The sequence below is a fragment of the Thunnus maccoyii genome, chromosome 8 (genome assembly GCF_910596095.1).
Source record: "Thunnus maccoyii chromosome 8, fThuMac1.1, whole genome shotgun sequence".
Lineage (NCBI taxonomy): Eukaryota > Metazoa > Chordata > Actinopteri > Scombriformes > Scombridae > Thunnus > Thunnus maccoyii.
In genome coordinates, this window is record NC_056540.1 from 32,431,865 (window position 1) to 32,447,091 (window position 15,227).

At 39.3% G+C, this 15,227-nt stretch overlaps 1 long non-coding RNA gene across 2 annotated transcripts; it reads left to right on the forward strand.

Annotated features, from left to right (window-relative positions):
- The first annotated feature begins 614 nt into the window (after positions 1 to 614).
- Positions 615 to 10,795, forward strand: LOC121902440. 2 transcript variants are annotated; one of them, XR_006097547.1, is made up of 3 exons: positions 615 to 783; positions 993 to 1,318; positions 10,000 to 10,795. It is a non-coding gene; the product is annotated as an uncharacterized LOC121902440 (long non-coding RNA). The 2 variants fall into 2 exon arrangements; XR_006097546.1 differs by having other exon boundaries at positions 993 to 1,290.
- Positions 10,796 to 15,227: the final 4,432 nt, after the last annotated feature.

A 15,227-nucleotide genomic window follows, 5' to 3' on the forward strand; every position in this document is an offset into this window, starting at 1 on the left:
TCAAATAAACTTTTAAATGCATTTTTGCACTAAATGTGGATTTTGGCCTCCATCACTTCCATTGAAAGCACATTTGAAGGATCTTTTATTATCCAGTATGAACAGGAGGAATGATTACAGCGAGGAAAACCTCTTTCACTGTTACTATGGACACCTGACTGCTGGTTTAAAACTTGAAACTTGAAAAAATGTGAACCTGTCCTTTAATCCGGCCATGGTCATGTTCAATTTAATCATGTAAAATTTAAATAACCTGCAAATAGATCTTTTAGATAATTGTAGTGTAGACTAAAACATCAATTAATCCCTCTGACATTTACTGGAAGAGAAGAAGAAAATCCAGCATCAGATCCTCAAAACTGTAATTTATTAAATGTACTACTTTAAATAATTTAAACCCTAATGTTTATCAATGGTTCTCTGAATCTGTGGCGCCATTATGATGAACAGATGAACAGCTTTTTCTTTTTCAGGTTGGCAGGAAGCAGAAGTTTGGAATTATTGATGGAAAGTGGAGGAAATAGTTCTCTCTGTTGAAGGAACATTGAGTTCTACAAACCTTCCCTCGCTCTCTCTCTCTCTCTCTCTCTCTCTCTCTATCTCTATCTGTTTTAGGTTGCTGCCTGGGGGCCAAAGGTCACGTTGCCACTTAATTAGCAAGATGTTTGAAGAGGCTCCCGGCAACGTCGACACAAGACAACGACGACAAGATCCCACACGACGTGTAGCCCCGAGGTTTCGATGATTCATCCCCGCAGAGAGATGTGATGTCACTGCGTTCATGTAGGATTATTTCTCTGACTTTATCTTACTGTGTATAAAGTGTGTCATGGCTTAAAGGCTGATTGAGAGAACTTAATGGAGGGTTATGAGAGTTTAGGGTAAGGGGGGGGGGGCTGTTGTTTTTTCATTGCTGATGTGGGTCAATGTTGATGGATGAATTTCTTTTCTTTCTTTTTTTTTTTTTTTTTTTTAATTTCCATTTTCCTCAGGGAAATAATGTCTGTGGACAGAAAAGAAGCTCTCAATATTGTTGCGGGTCTGTTTGCTTGGCAAAGACTCATTATTCTGGATATTACTGTGGCAGGAGCCCAGAGGGGGGGGGGGGGGACTGGACCTCTCTGATGAAAATATTGATGACCCCGAAGCCAAAAATATATAAAGCCGAAAGTGAAGGTTTCAGAAGAGAGCAGTATGTCAGCTTGGAGACTTCCAGATGAACATATGTGCTGCTAGCTGCTGTCACTGGGACCGACAGACGCTGCACATCCAAAGAAGAATCAAGATGAGGTCTGTGCACCAGTTTGCACCACTGATGGTAAATTTGAGCGTGTTTGCATCCGCTCGTGTCTTTGCATTGGCTTGAAATGCAATCACGGTATGTCTAGATGTGCCAGATGAACCAGGTCAAAGATCAACATGAACTGACATGTTAGCTTGATATCTGCTATATGCTAACACGATTACATATGAGTGATAATACGCTTAGCATGGAGCATGTGAGTAAGGGTTCCAGAAGTGATAAAACCTCATTTAAAACCCCACCAACATTTTTAACTACGCTAACATTGTGTCTACACAGCAACTCATACGTAGCGTGAGTGACACGTTTAGCAGAGCAGCAGCAGCAGCAGCAGCGACTACTACTGAAAGCGTTCTGGTACAGTGTCGAGCACAGGTCACTCTTGTTCTGGAAGCGCTCAGAGCATGATACACAATCAATGTACTTATGTACATAAATGGAGAAAAATAGACTTGAAGCCTAAAAACATGCTTTGGGTTGCGTTTATAGTTTATAGCACAAGTGAAACGTGAGCCGTTGTCTCTTCCGTTAGCATGCGACGGACGACTGAAAAATGCTTTCAGTATCACGGTGTAATAACTATCAATCCAGCCAGTCTCAACAGTATGTCCTGGGGTTCATGCCATATGTTTAGATAAGGACAGGAATTTAAAAAAAAAACAAAACGGATTTGACAGTTCTGACCTTTGAGGGAGTGTAAGACATGCCAAAGGAGAGGAAGCTATCATATTAGCTTGTACCATCAAATCTGATATAACCCTTCTCTGCTTCAGTATAAACTGACTGGGTGCTACGGAGGAGAGAGCAGCGCACACATTACTGTGACTAACCCTTTATTTACATACATTTTTAAATTAACATGAAAAATTAAACAACCATATTCCAGCTGTATTCAAACCTGATTCAGAACTTTAATTAGAAAAGTTATATACTGTATATCATTAGTTTTTCCTGTTGTGAACATGTGAAGTGGAGTGGTCTAAAGAGACAAAGTGAACTGTCAAGACTGTCAAGAGAATCGCAGGTACACCACCTGCAGTGTGGGTGTCTTGCTTAGGCAAAACTGCAGTAAGTGAAACTGCCTCAGCTGTCATCACCAAGAGCAGTTAAGAACAAGACAGCAGAAAGGATCCTATAAATGTATTGGCTAAGAATAGACGGATGCACAATTCTAATAATCAAAGGCAGGAGAGCACACTGTGTCCGTCAGAGCCACATAACATGAGCTAATAACGGAGCTTGGTGATAATTACAGCAAAAACATTGTTGTAGCTTCAAATGATTAAAGACTGAACCTGGTAGTCAGCTTGCATAAAAGACCTACAATCATTTAAAGCTGGAGTGTGGGACTTTTACATATAAATGAGCATCTTTTACATTCAAGATCTTGCCAAAAATGTTTAAATCTGGTGTCTGTGGTGACTTTCAAATGCTGGCGTAGTGTTAGTGATGCATTTTACATCAACCAGCAATGATGGCAGACTGCCAAACCGTGTTGCGTTGCCAGGGGCAGGGACCGGCTCACGTAAAAAAGCGTCAGGTGTCTGTGGTGATGATGTCGACAGTGTTTGTGTAGTTACTCTCACTGCCAGATGGGGGAGACAAAAGTTCCTCAAAGCGGGTTTAACCAAATCAGTCTCAGTGCTCTGCCGGCGTTCAACATGATGTTTAACCCTCCTGTTGTCTTCCTGTCGACCATGCAACTTTTGTCCTCCCGGGTCAGTTTTGACTCAGGAGGATAAAAGTCCACAGATGCTATAAATTTTAATAAAACACCCAAAATTCAGTGAAAGTAGTGATCATTACTTTTACTTTCAAAGTGTGTGGTATGGAACCATCCATGTAATTTTCAGGCAATTAGATGAAGAAAATCCATATTTCTGATATAAAAACATTTGAACACGGGTCAAATTTGACCCGAGGACAACAGGAGGGTTAAGTGAGGCTCATATATGAACCATCAACATGTCAAGAGTCCTGTTTCTCATGAGCAAAATTAACTGAATCTTTTTGATCTACCCAAATGATGGTAAGAGACTCACTGAATACAGTATTTACCTAAGTAAGGACTTTTTACTTCAGATGTATATTAATTAAAGACCCCTTTCACACATGTTAACAACATAAAAAACATATATAAACATATAAAACATTAAAAAAAAAAAAAACTTTTACTGAATAATAATTTGTGTCTGACATGTTTTTTACGCAAAAAAAACTTCCATTACATCATCAAAAATTCTTAAAATTGCATCTACTCCTTCTTCTTCATTGTAAGATTCTGTGAATATGTAAACATCACGTTTACTTAACTGATAAGTCCATCCTCCGTGTATGAGCACTGGAGTTTCCAGGTTTGCACGTGAAAGTTGAACGGTGGACCGTGATTGGCTACAAACTAATTGTGATGTCACAAATCCTGCTCATAGGTTCACGTGTTAAACTGAGATTTAAGGTGAACTCAGAGAAACTTTCCTCCTTCAGTAGATGAATGTGAAAACAAACTCTGCATAACATCCCCCTGATATATATTCTACATTATATGTTATTAGTTTATCTATAATTTTGTCATCCTGTCTTTCCATCCTGTAATTTTTCTGTCTCGGTCTGTTCTGTACACACACCATCTATTTCCTGTCTGCCTGTCCTTATCTGAATCAAGGGTCTAAGGATAGAGGATGTTGTGTTCTGTACAGATTGTAAAGCCCCCAAGAGGTAAATTTGTAAATTGTGATATTGGGTTGTATAAATAAAAATTGACAGATGTTTGACTGGAGGGACTTTAAGACTCTCTCAGGTATCTCACTGAAAGAGTTGCATATTTGCACATTCATTGTGACAAATTGGGTTTGTGTATGCAGCAGGTCGCAAACTTTTCTGTGTGAGCCAGCACAGATATTGAACTGGGCCGGTGCCCATGGACCTCGAGCCAACAGGCCTTCTGGGTATTTTATTACAAGAATAGCCTTCTTTTTTTTTTTTTTTTTTAAATAAAGGGCAGTGTTGAGGAGAGATTAAATCAGGTGACTTTGGTATGTTATGATTAGATTAGTGCACACCTGCTCATTTTCTTTCTAAACCAGTCAGTTTTAAAATACTAACTGGGCTCTCAAATTGTGAAGAAGAGTGGTTGATTTATGAACAGAGAACGAAGACGATCAAGAAACGTCATTTCTGTCATGTGGGAAATTAATCAGCCTTCAAGGATTATATTTAAGTGGTGCATGCATCTGTACACATTGTTGTGGATATTCTGAGCGATGGTAAGCAGTGGAGAGACTTTTGATGTCTTAATGCTGAAAACATTTATTGAAAGCACTCGGCGGCCAAGTGGAGAACCAAAACCAGTAAACACCAGAGTGTTTTGCTCCGATGCTGTCTCTTTCCGTTCCTCCCCCTGAAGGTCTGAGTCTTAGTCTTTATCAGCCTACAGTATGAATAATTAGTCTGATTGGTTCACTAGTTTCTAAACAAGGGACCGTTTAAGTCACGTTGCATGTAATTTCAGCAGTTTTGGTTTGAGCGTCTGACTGTGTCATCCACCATCCATCTGTGTTGTTTAGGGAAGCCTCCTCTGACCTCGGTAACCATGGAAATGCTGATATACCCTCTATCAGAGAGGTTTCTGCCTTCCCCCAAACCATCACAGACAGCTGAAGTCTCATGGAGAAGATATCTTAATCTCTGATTAAGAATTACAGTGTGACTTCAAAACCAAGCTTGACCCAATGTAACCCGATTTGTAACCTCTAAAGATGGAAAATTCCATAGACTGACCCAGAGCAGAAGGGAGGGAAACACTTTATACCGTAAGATCAAACAATTGGTAACCAAAAGGTAGGGAGGTAGGGCGTTTGCATACAGGATCAAGGCAGCATAGTAAGGGGAGGGGGGGGGCAAAAAACATGGTGGGGTGCTGCATTCAGGCAGGATCAAACAGGTCAAATCAGCAGGGTCAGGGGTCAAAGGCGGGAAAGACGCACAGTTGGTATCTTGTTGATCAAGGAGTTGTTCCCAGACATCACTTGATTATCAAATCTCTACCCAAATGTGTATTTTCTTCTTCAGCTGTGTAAAAAAAAAAACCCCAAAAGCACAATGACATGATGTCAGTAATTATAGATGATATTAATTAAAATGAAGTTGAATAAGCAGCAATATATCAATCTGTAAACAAACATCAGACTGTCCCCTTTTCAAATGAAAACTAGGAGGCTGTGTTCAGGCAGGAAGCCCAAACACTGACTGCTGTTTACTCTCAGGGATAGATGCCTATAGTATGGAATGAAAATAGTAAAACACCACATGATGAAGAAAGTAACACGCTGCACAACACCGGGTCTAATATCTTTTTTTGAGAACCTGAGCTCTCAAGTGCAGAAAAAGTCTCCCTGGAAGGACGACGGACATTTGTAATAAAGTGATTCTGTGTCCAAGAGAAATCCGCCCAGTTGACTTGCTTATTGGTTTCAGACTCTCGGGTTCGGTATCAGTGGGTCTGCGGGGTGATTGATGATGTCTTCCTTTAATCAGAGAGGTGATTCATCAAGGCTTTATTTTTTTCAGTATTTCAGGTGTTTGTGACACACAGTTCCTATTCACTTCTAATCAGAGAGAGATTAGTGTTGTTTTTCTCTCTTTCTGGGATCCTGATCACATCTTTGATTAGTTTCTGGAAGTAAAAAACACTCACATGCTAATCTCCGTGAAGAAACTGTCACAAACACGGGAGGTGATGAAGCCTCTACAAACCATACTCTTTATAATAACGTTAAATGTTTGTTAATCTCCTCAACCAACACTTAAACCAGTTGACAGGAACATGAATTTTAAAATTTTGAACCTAAAAACCACGTCTCTCTCAGTTTAAGGGTATAGAAGGAGGATTAAATAGACAACAACACAACATCCAAGGTGTTTCAAGTGTCATGTCCTTGTTTTTATACTTTTATACTTTAGTATGCAAATAAAAAAACTACAGTTCCCATCAAAGTTTACCACCTGTGTCCTGCTGTTATTACAGACATATCTGAACTAACTGCGAACCCTCATCTTGCCGACGGGTTCATCGTTTTGTCATTTAGAACAGAATTACTGAATAAACAGCGATTAACTGATTAATGATACTTATCTATGAGGAGGTCAGCAGGGGCCCGCACATCATTTTTGCCCCGGGATTAATCAACCGTGGCTACAATAAATGATTGTTATCGTTATTTTTTGGTTACTTAATCACTTAATTTGAATAAAAAGATTTTTAACAAAAAAACACCATTACCAGTACCCTGAACTCAAGGTGACCTCTTAAAACTGCTTCTTTTATACTGTTAATAGTCCGAAAATTAAAACATTCAATATACAATAGTGTAAAACAGAGAGAAGCAGCAATATTTGAAAAGTTGGTGTGTTTGCTTGATAAATGGTGTAAACGTTTAATTGATTATCATAGCTTTTTTCAACTTAATCTGGAAATTTGTTTTAAACAGAGAAATGTTTCATTTGAGAACAGAAACAGATTTCATAGTCAGTATGTTTTGTCCACCTTTTCTATATGATCCATTAAGATGATCAGTCTATAATCCGTCTCCTTCTTTTACTGCAGTTTTGACCATGACAGTTATATTCATTCATATTTATATTCATATCGAATGAATGCTTCAGGGTTAACCTGCACAGAAAATTAAAACATACAGCGACCTGTTATATCACACAGAGACAAAAACACACATCGACCTCACAGCATGAATTTTAAAGAAGGAATGTGTTGCATTGCAAATGTTGACTAAAAGTAACTTTATTGACTGAACACTCCACTGCTCTTGTATTCATTTACCCTCCCAAACGAGCTGTGTGTGTGTGTGTGTGTCTTGTATTCATTTGCTTTAGTAAACGAGCTGCATGTGGAAATGTGTCGAATATGTTTCTACATTTCCTTTTATATTTCCCTGCGAGCCATTAGCATGCACACACTCTCTGGGTAAACAAGGAACCTGTGCAGGAAAAAAAAAGCAAACACAGCAGTATCGACCCCGGCGCTCGTGCATTTGCATTAGTGTCCACACTTCATTCACATGGACGTGGCCTCTCTCTAACTGTTCCCTGCAGTCTAATTCAAATTGAGGGCTGCAGTAAATTTACAGAGCGAGCCGACGATATTAACCAAATTAAACACTAAATTTGAGTGTGCCTTTTGCCTCTCTCCTGCCTGCTTTTGGTCTGAAAACAAGGTTAGTCTTGAGTCAGGAGGAGGATTTAATGCTAAGTGAACTTAGCCGCTGTAAAACTGTCGTCGGAATGGATACCTCAATTCTCTCGGCTCGCCCGAGTTTTTGCAGTACAGGACGGTGAGCGTTGTAAATTTTAAACCGGGATAGACAGATATTAGCTCAGCAGAATCCGGCGAGGGGAGGGTTAGATTCCCATCAGCTGAAGGAGGTCTGGTTACCATGAATTTACTGCTGACCAGCACAGAGGAATCCCAGCTTATATACAAGCACATCCAATGAAAGAAAGAGGATTATAGACATCACATCAAGTGGGGAAAAAAAAGGACAAAAGAACACTAAACATTTTCTTCAAAAGTCAAAGAAATAAATAAAAAGGATTATTATCTGTGATGCTGTACAGTTATACATCATGTCTGTGAATAATTTAGGGTTCAGACAGATGTGATTTCCTCTGTAAAGTGATGTGACTGCACAGCAAATGGCCTTTTTTTTCCTTGGTAGAAGAAACTTTTATTCACGTAGCTTTTACTCACATCATTTTTACACTTTGAAAACAACATATGTGATGTTTCTATTTTCTTTTTTGCCATGCAGAGGCAGACAATCACTCCTGCTTAACATCTACGTGATGTTTGGTTTCAGACATTCATGGTTCTTTGACCATGTATTATTCTCACTTTACTCAATTCGGTTCAATCATTTATGATCCTCAGTTGTTTTTAGATCCAGCACCATCATCTGGTCAAATTTTTATTTCATCCATTACTTTGGTTGATAACCAAACACCTGCAAAACTAGTAAAAGTAAAATCAAAACACATTCATTAAGGCTCCATTCTGCTATCTTGGTCTGTTCTGTACAACCAACATCTGGTACTACTGCATGTCTGTCCATCTTGAAAGCGGGATGCCTCCTCTGTTGCTCTTCCTGAGACCATTTTTTCCTAATTAAAGTGTTTTTGGGGGGGTTAGGGTTATGGTTAGGGTTAGGGTTATGGTTGGGGTTAGGGTTAGGGTTATGGTTGGGGTTAGGGTTATGGTTGAGGTTGGGGTTAGGGTTATGGTTGGGGTTAGGGTTATGGTTGGGGTTAGGGTTATGGTTATGGTTGGGGTTATGGTTGGGGTTAGGGTTAGGGTAGTTTTTCCATATTTGAGGACAGAGGATGTTGTGTTTGTGATTTGTGATATTGGGGTATATAAATATAAATGGACTTGACTAAACACAGTAAATATAGTAAACATTATTATCATTAGCATACTGATGTGAGCATGTACAGCTCCAGTGCAGCCTTACAGAGCTGTTAGCATGGCTGTAGACTTTTAGCTTTGTTTACATAGAACAGTGTTTTGAGTCGTGCAGATTTAGAGCTCCATTAGAACTGTAGCAGTGAGGTTTTATGAGAATCAAATTGCTTTTTTATGGAAAGTATTGCTTGGTGAAAAAAAAAAAAAAAATTATAGAAATATGTTGTTGAACCTGTGAACTGAGTCTGTAGGCTGCAGTGTTCAGCCAGCAGCTCCATCAATCAAAAGACATACAATTGAGGTTAATGTCAGGGAAAAGAAAATAGTTGTGTATTAAATGAAACAAGATAGAGAAGTATAAAACCCTGTTTGCCGTGCATACAGCTGGCTAATCACCGCGTGAAGTGGTTGTTGAATGTCAAGTCAATTTACTTATCGAGCACAAAAAACAACAAGAGTTGAGCAAAGTGCTTCACAGAGACTGAGAATTACAATCAAATAAAAACACAGACATGCTGCAGTTATGAAGATCAGGAGGAAAATGAATAAAAAATAAATAAAAATGGTATGAAAGCCTGAAAACACAACAGCGTTGCACAGAGAACAAATAAATGAGAGAAAAGATCAATAAATAAAAACAGAGTGTGAACATTTCATGATGATTATTAAAAGGCTGAAGAAAAGAGAATGGTCTTAAATATCAATCGATTGAGAGGGAGGATCTTATAATGACGGTTAAACTGTTCCACAGTTTGGTGCCAAAAATGTTGTATTGTCAGTTCCAACGTGAGGAAGGTGCGTGGGTGAGGAGGTTCAGAAGTCGATTAACCATCCATCAAGTACTTCTGCTGAAGCCTACTAGTGCCTTAAGTGTGGGGCCGTGCCTGAGAGGCAGCACTCAGGGTAAAATTCTCTCTGCTTTTTTTGCTTTTAGTGAAGCTTGTTGTTGAAGTCAATGTATCTGAAGTTCAAACCAGTTCCATCTGGTCTCATGTAGGCTTCAATTCAAAAGGTTGAGTGCACAGAAGCTGGATTTTGAAGCGTTTTCACTGCCCTCAGTTAAAACTACTTTGTGCTGACACATATTGCAGGCTATAATAAGGGACAGCAAATTCAGGTCCCGTATGTTATTTTATGATGACCTACTGTCTTTCAAGGCCCGATGATGATGTCGGATGCCCCCCCCCCCCACCCCCTAAGGATGTGATGTATTTGTTTCTAACAGATCCCCAAAATATCCCAGAGCAACCCTGCTGTGCTGCGTTCACAGACCGCCACACAGAAAACGAGAGCAGAGACGACTCCACGCTGTGAAATCCACATCTGAGAGAGAAAGTTGGTGCTGAGAAGAAAAAAACTTGAATAAGTCACAACTCAGACCTGGAAGGACATCAACAGCTTTGACACAATCAAGCATCTCAGAAAACCCAGACTGGACTATTTTGAAAATAGGCGTCATCATGACAGCTTGTCTGGATGACTTGGTTAAATATGTCTAAAATGAGAGCCGGGCCTCTCCAATATCTCCGTATCCTCTTCAGACCGAGCAGCGTCGTCCTGTATTTTTATTCTCTTCTCATGCATCAGCTCTTCTTTCTTTCTTTTTTCTGCCTCACGTGTACCTTTTCATTTTGTGCAGCGCTCATTGAATTCTTTTAATTTCACGTCAGCATCCTCACACACACACACACACACACACACACACTGAGAGAACATGCCTGATCAGCACTGCAACAGAGAGAAGCACTGAACTGATAGGAAAGTAAGAAAGCTGATACTTTATCTGAACTGTTCATGCAGCCGTATGTGTAACATCACAGAGTAACACTTCTGTATCTCTGCAGCACTGTAGCAACATGCGACTCTATGATCATATCATGTCACAACAAAAATACAATTAACATATTTGTTGACTTCTACGGAGGCCCTAAAGGGGACACGGGCAAAACAATACAGCATATATACAGATGGGTCAAGGGTCTTAGTATTGATTCTCCAGAACCAACCCAGTCACCAGAACAAAACGTCGGCATCGAAGGTTTCTACAAACCACAGAAACGTTGAATATACATGTTTCAACATGTGTAATACGTATCATATCAACATTTCTACAAACGTAGCATATTAACATTTCTACTCGTTGAATAATGATGTTTTATGGTGTGACAACGCTGTGGTTAAGGTCTGGTTAGGTTTAGGCATGAAGACCACTTGGTTAGTGTTAGGGTGCCCGCTTCCCGTTTCAACTGGTTTTGTCGGTTGAAACAGGAAGCGGGTACTGCTTTCGAGGTGGTCTCAAACCGTACTCTCTGCTAATTTCCAACTTTCTGCCAAGAAACTTACTAACCAACCACCTGCCCCTCCTCCTCCTAATAGGAAAGCTCATATAGATCTCATGTGAACTACGTCACTTTATAAATGTTGATATGATACATTTTGTTGAGATGTTAATATACTACGTACACGTGTTGAAACGTAGATATTCAACGTTTTTGTGGTTTGCAGGAACGTAAACTGCCAATGTTTTAAACTACAAACGTTTTGGTCTGTGGACTCTATTGGAGTTATGAACATCATCTGTCATTTATATAAAACCTTTGTTTAATCAGGAAATCTCATTGAGATCAAGCACAGCAGATAGAAAGAAAAACAAACATAGTCAGACAAATAAAAGGATCTAAAGCATCAGAGACAATCACAGACATCACTAAATAGTTTGAAGATGAAAAGTTTATATTATATAATTTGATGGTGGTGGAGAGCTTTGTCTTACATGTTGTTCCAAAATCTTCCATAGCTGTTCAGCAGGGTTGAGATCTGGTGACTGTAAAACTGAGCATTTTATTCACATCATTTTCATCCTCACTAAACCAATCACGTCGCCCCGATGCACAGAATATCTCTGTGTCTGTACATCGAGGGCACGTTTTACTACATCGAGTGCTTGAAATGCTATTGTGTGTTATTGTTGTGCGCATGAGATACAATTTGTTCCCACGTTTTGATTAATTCATGCACATAAGATAGTACAAGTTGTCATTCCCACGTTTTGGTTCATTCGTGCTGATCTGATGGTGAATGTTTGTATAGTCAGACAGTCTTGGACTGTTTACTGCTTGTTGACACTTGACAGAAACACATTAATCATCCTGTTAGAATCAGAATCTCTTTATTTTCTAAGTATATTTTATATACCAGGAATTTATACTCTGCATCCCATCCTGTTATACTGTTATACTGTATACCCATCTTAACTATTTAAGAGCAGCAGACATCCACAGTCTGACAACTGACAGTTAAAGCAGGTAAACTGCACTTCATGCTGCTGGGAGAAAGGCTGCTCTCTGTATACGCTGTATATCTCTGATATGTCTGATGTATCTCTGTATATCTCATGCACACGAACTCACAAAAACGTGGGGACGACTTCTATCTCGTGCGACTGTCGCTTAGCTGTTGTTTCAGAACGACGGACAGTGCTGTTTGAGGGGGTGCAGGCATCTTCCCCTGCTGATTTTTGTACAGAGAATCATTCATAAGTTCAAATAATTTAGCGCTCTGCTTTTTTTAAACCAATAAGTCCTCCAAATTAAATGACCAAATACATTTGACCATGTGTACCAACTCCATCAGAGTCACCGTCTTAATTTGTGGACATCCAAAGCAGTAAAAAACCGCTGTCCACATCTGTTTTGTGGGTTTTTGTACCCCATTTACACCTGCTATTGAACTGCAATCTATATCTGGACACGTTAAACGGATCAGGAAAAAACGTGTCACAAAAGGTCACGTAACACCGCCAAAAGTCTTCCCTGCAAAAAGAGATTTAAAAAAGAATGATGTCCTTTCTTGACCCAGGAAGCGAAATGTTTGTTGTCAACTCACCAGATCCGATCCGATCGAATGTCATTATCCAGCTGTAAATGGGGCCTTACTCATCTAAAACAAAACTACAGAATGCACTAAGCTGCAACACATGATTTTATAAGCTTAATACAGGTAAATCTAAAGAATCCTCAATGATTCTTTACATTAAACAACAATCCTACCTGCAGCAGCTCTGTGTGAACATAAAACTGCAGCGCACAAAGTCAGACAAGCGTTAAAATTGAAAAGAACAAAATGTTCCCACAGTTACATAGAAACTTTGAGGCCAGTTTCATCAATTTAGAGCAGTGATTTAATTTGAGCTAAACTGTCTATTAAAATGGTTTCAGTACACATTCCCTCCAGCCAATCAGAAATGAGTTTTAACCTTCACCACGACATAAATGACACAATATGCTCTCCAATTGCCTTTTTTTATTGTAACTTTCATTTAGTTTGATTCTGATACCTTCTTTAACTGTAATACATCCCCAAAAATACCCCAAAATCATCCTGCTGTGTTGTGTTTACAGTCCATCGGACATAAAGGATATCAGGGAGGAAAACTGTTACCGGTTAATATGAATCAGTGACCTGATCTTGTTTAAAACGTCTGCTTCAGATTCCAGTAAACTGATGTACTGGTTGAACTGTAAAATCCTCCTGACGCTCACAGCAGACTGGATGTGACATTCACTGATGTTTTTTCTGTGATCAGCTCATTTAACTCGACTGTAGTAATGAGTGAGTATTTTAGTCGAACCCAGAAAACATTATCATCCAGGTGCTTTCAGATACGCTGGATGGGGAAAAAAAAAATTCCCACTGATCCATTTGAAATTGGTTGAGTTGATTTGTACAGTGATAAAGAAAAAAAAAACAACCCCACACAGTGATAAAACGTGATGACAGAGAGAAGAAAATTACAAATTTGTGCAGGAGATATGAAAACAACATCACGCCTCGCACGCTAAAAAAAAAAAAAAATGAAAGCGAGAAAACTTCAAAACTCTGATGACAAGCGACGAACGCGGCCAGCCAGCTCTGATAAGGAAGCTAAATGACAAGAGGACGCAGCATGGTGTAAGAGTGGAGAAGACTCTACCGCATGCAAAAAAAATGACAAAGCAAAGGAATAAAATGAAAATAGCCTTGATGCAGAAAAACGAAATCAGCAGCGTGGTGAAAAGACGCCACTGATCTGCAGAACAAGACAGGAACAATGAACAGAGGAGAGAGGAGGCGAGTCGACCATTGTTGTTCATCTATACAGAAGACTTTTCTCTATACAGCATTGTCTGCCGGAGCACATATGGCTCTGAATATAGCCGCCTCCGTCTTGCCCCGGTTTGTTTTTAATTGTTTTATCATTTTACTTATTTTAACCAGTTTTAATATTATTTAAAACTGACGACCGAAACATTTAAGCTCTGTGTGAACTGAGCTCTTCTGTTGGACATTCAAATTCAAATAAGCTTTATTGGCACGACAGATCAGAAACCTACATTGCCTATACAATAATATGTAAATATAAACAATAATATTAAAGGCATTTTTACAGATGTAATCACACAGAAACATTTACTACAAAGCTTGTTTCTCTCAGATTATGACAAGATGTAATATATTTTGTAGCTTTTACTGCACATTGACTTTTCTTCCCACATAAATAGGACAGTTTCTGAAGATCAGGGAGGTGGATAAATTCAGAAAACCTTTCTCAAATCCGTCTATTTGTCACAGTTTAACAGGAAGTGAGATTCTGTATCTCTGTTTGACCCACCGGGCAGGAGGAGAACCTCTTGCTGCTCCTCTGGACCTTTTCTTAAGAAATGGAAGGTCCAACTACGGCTGAGAGCAAGAGGGCCTAAAACCTCTGTGACATGTTTTTAATCATCAGTGTGGAGGATTCTTTTGGAAAATTTTATCTGCACCAAATGTGATAAAATAAAAGAACTGCAGTAGAAGCTGACTGATGTGAACATGAAACATCGAAACTTCAGGACACTTTTAACTCCACGGTTTTAATTGGATCAGCTGGCATTGAAGCCTCCTTGCATCAGCTCTCCCAGTTCAAGAGCCATGTGTGGAAACACCGGCCGAGGAGCGTTTTCTAGCACTGCTCCTCACCGTGCGTTGAGGGAACATCGGTGGAAACAGGTGGGTGACAGAGGCAGGTGGGGAAGACAGAAGGAAATCCTCCGCCAACTACCATCTGGTCCGGAGATGAGGCTGGAAAACTGCCAGGGGTCGCTATGTACCTAAAGCCGCCAACTGTATTTCTAATACTAAAAAAAATAAACTCTGTCATTGTATGAAGTCATTGTCTTCACAGAAGAATGTGTTAAGTCATGAAATGAGTTTGTTTAATCATCACCTGTGTTTGGTCCTCTTCTTTTATAATCTTAATATCTTTAAGAACATGAATCGCTTTGCATTTCCGTCTGTATAAATCAGTCTAAAATGAATGAAAATAGGTACAAGAAGGAAATATTTGCATATTTGGGTGTTGTAATATTATTATAAAACAACATTAATCACATAATGTTTGATTTAATTTACCAAAGTAACCTAAATAGCCCATAT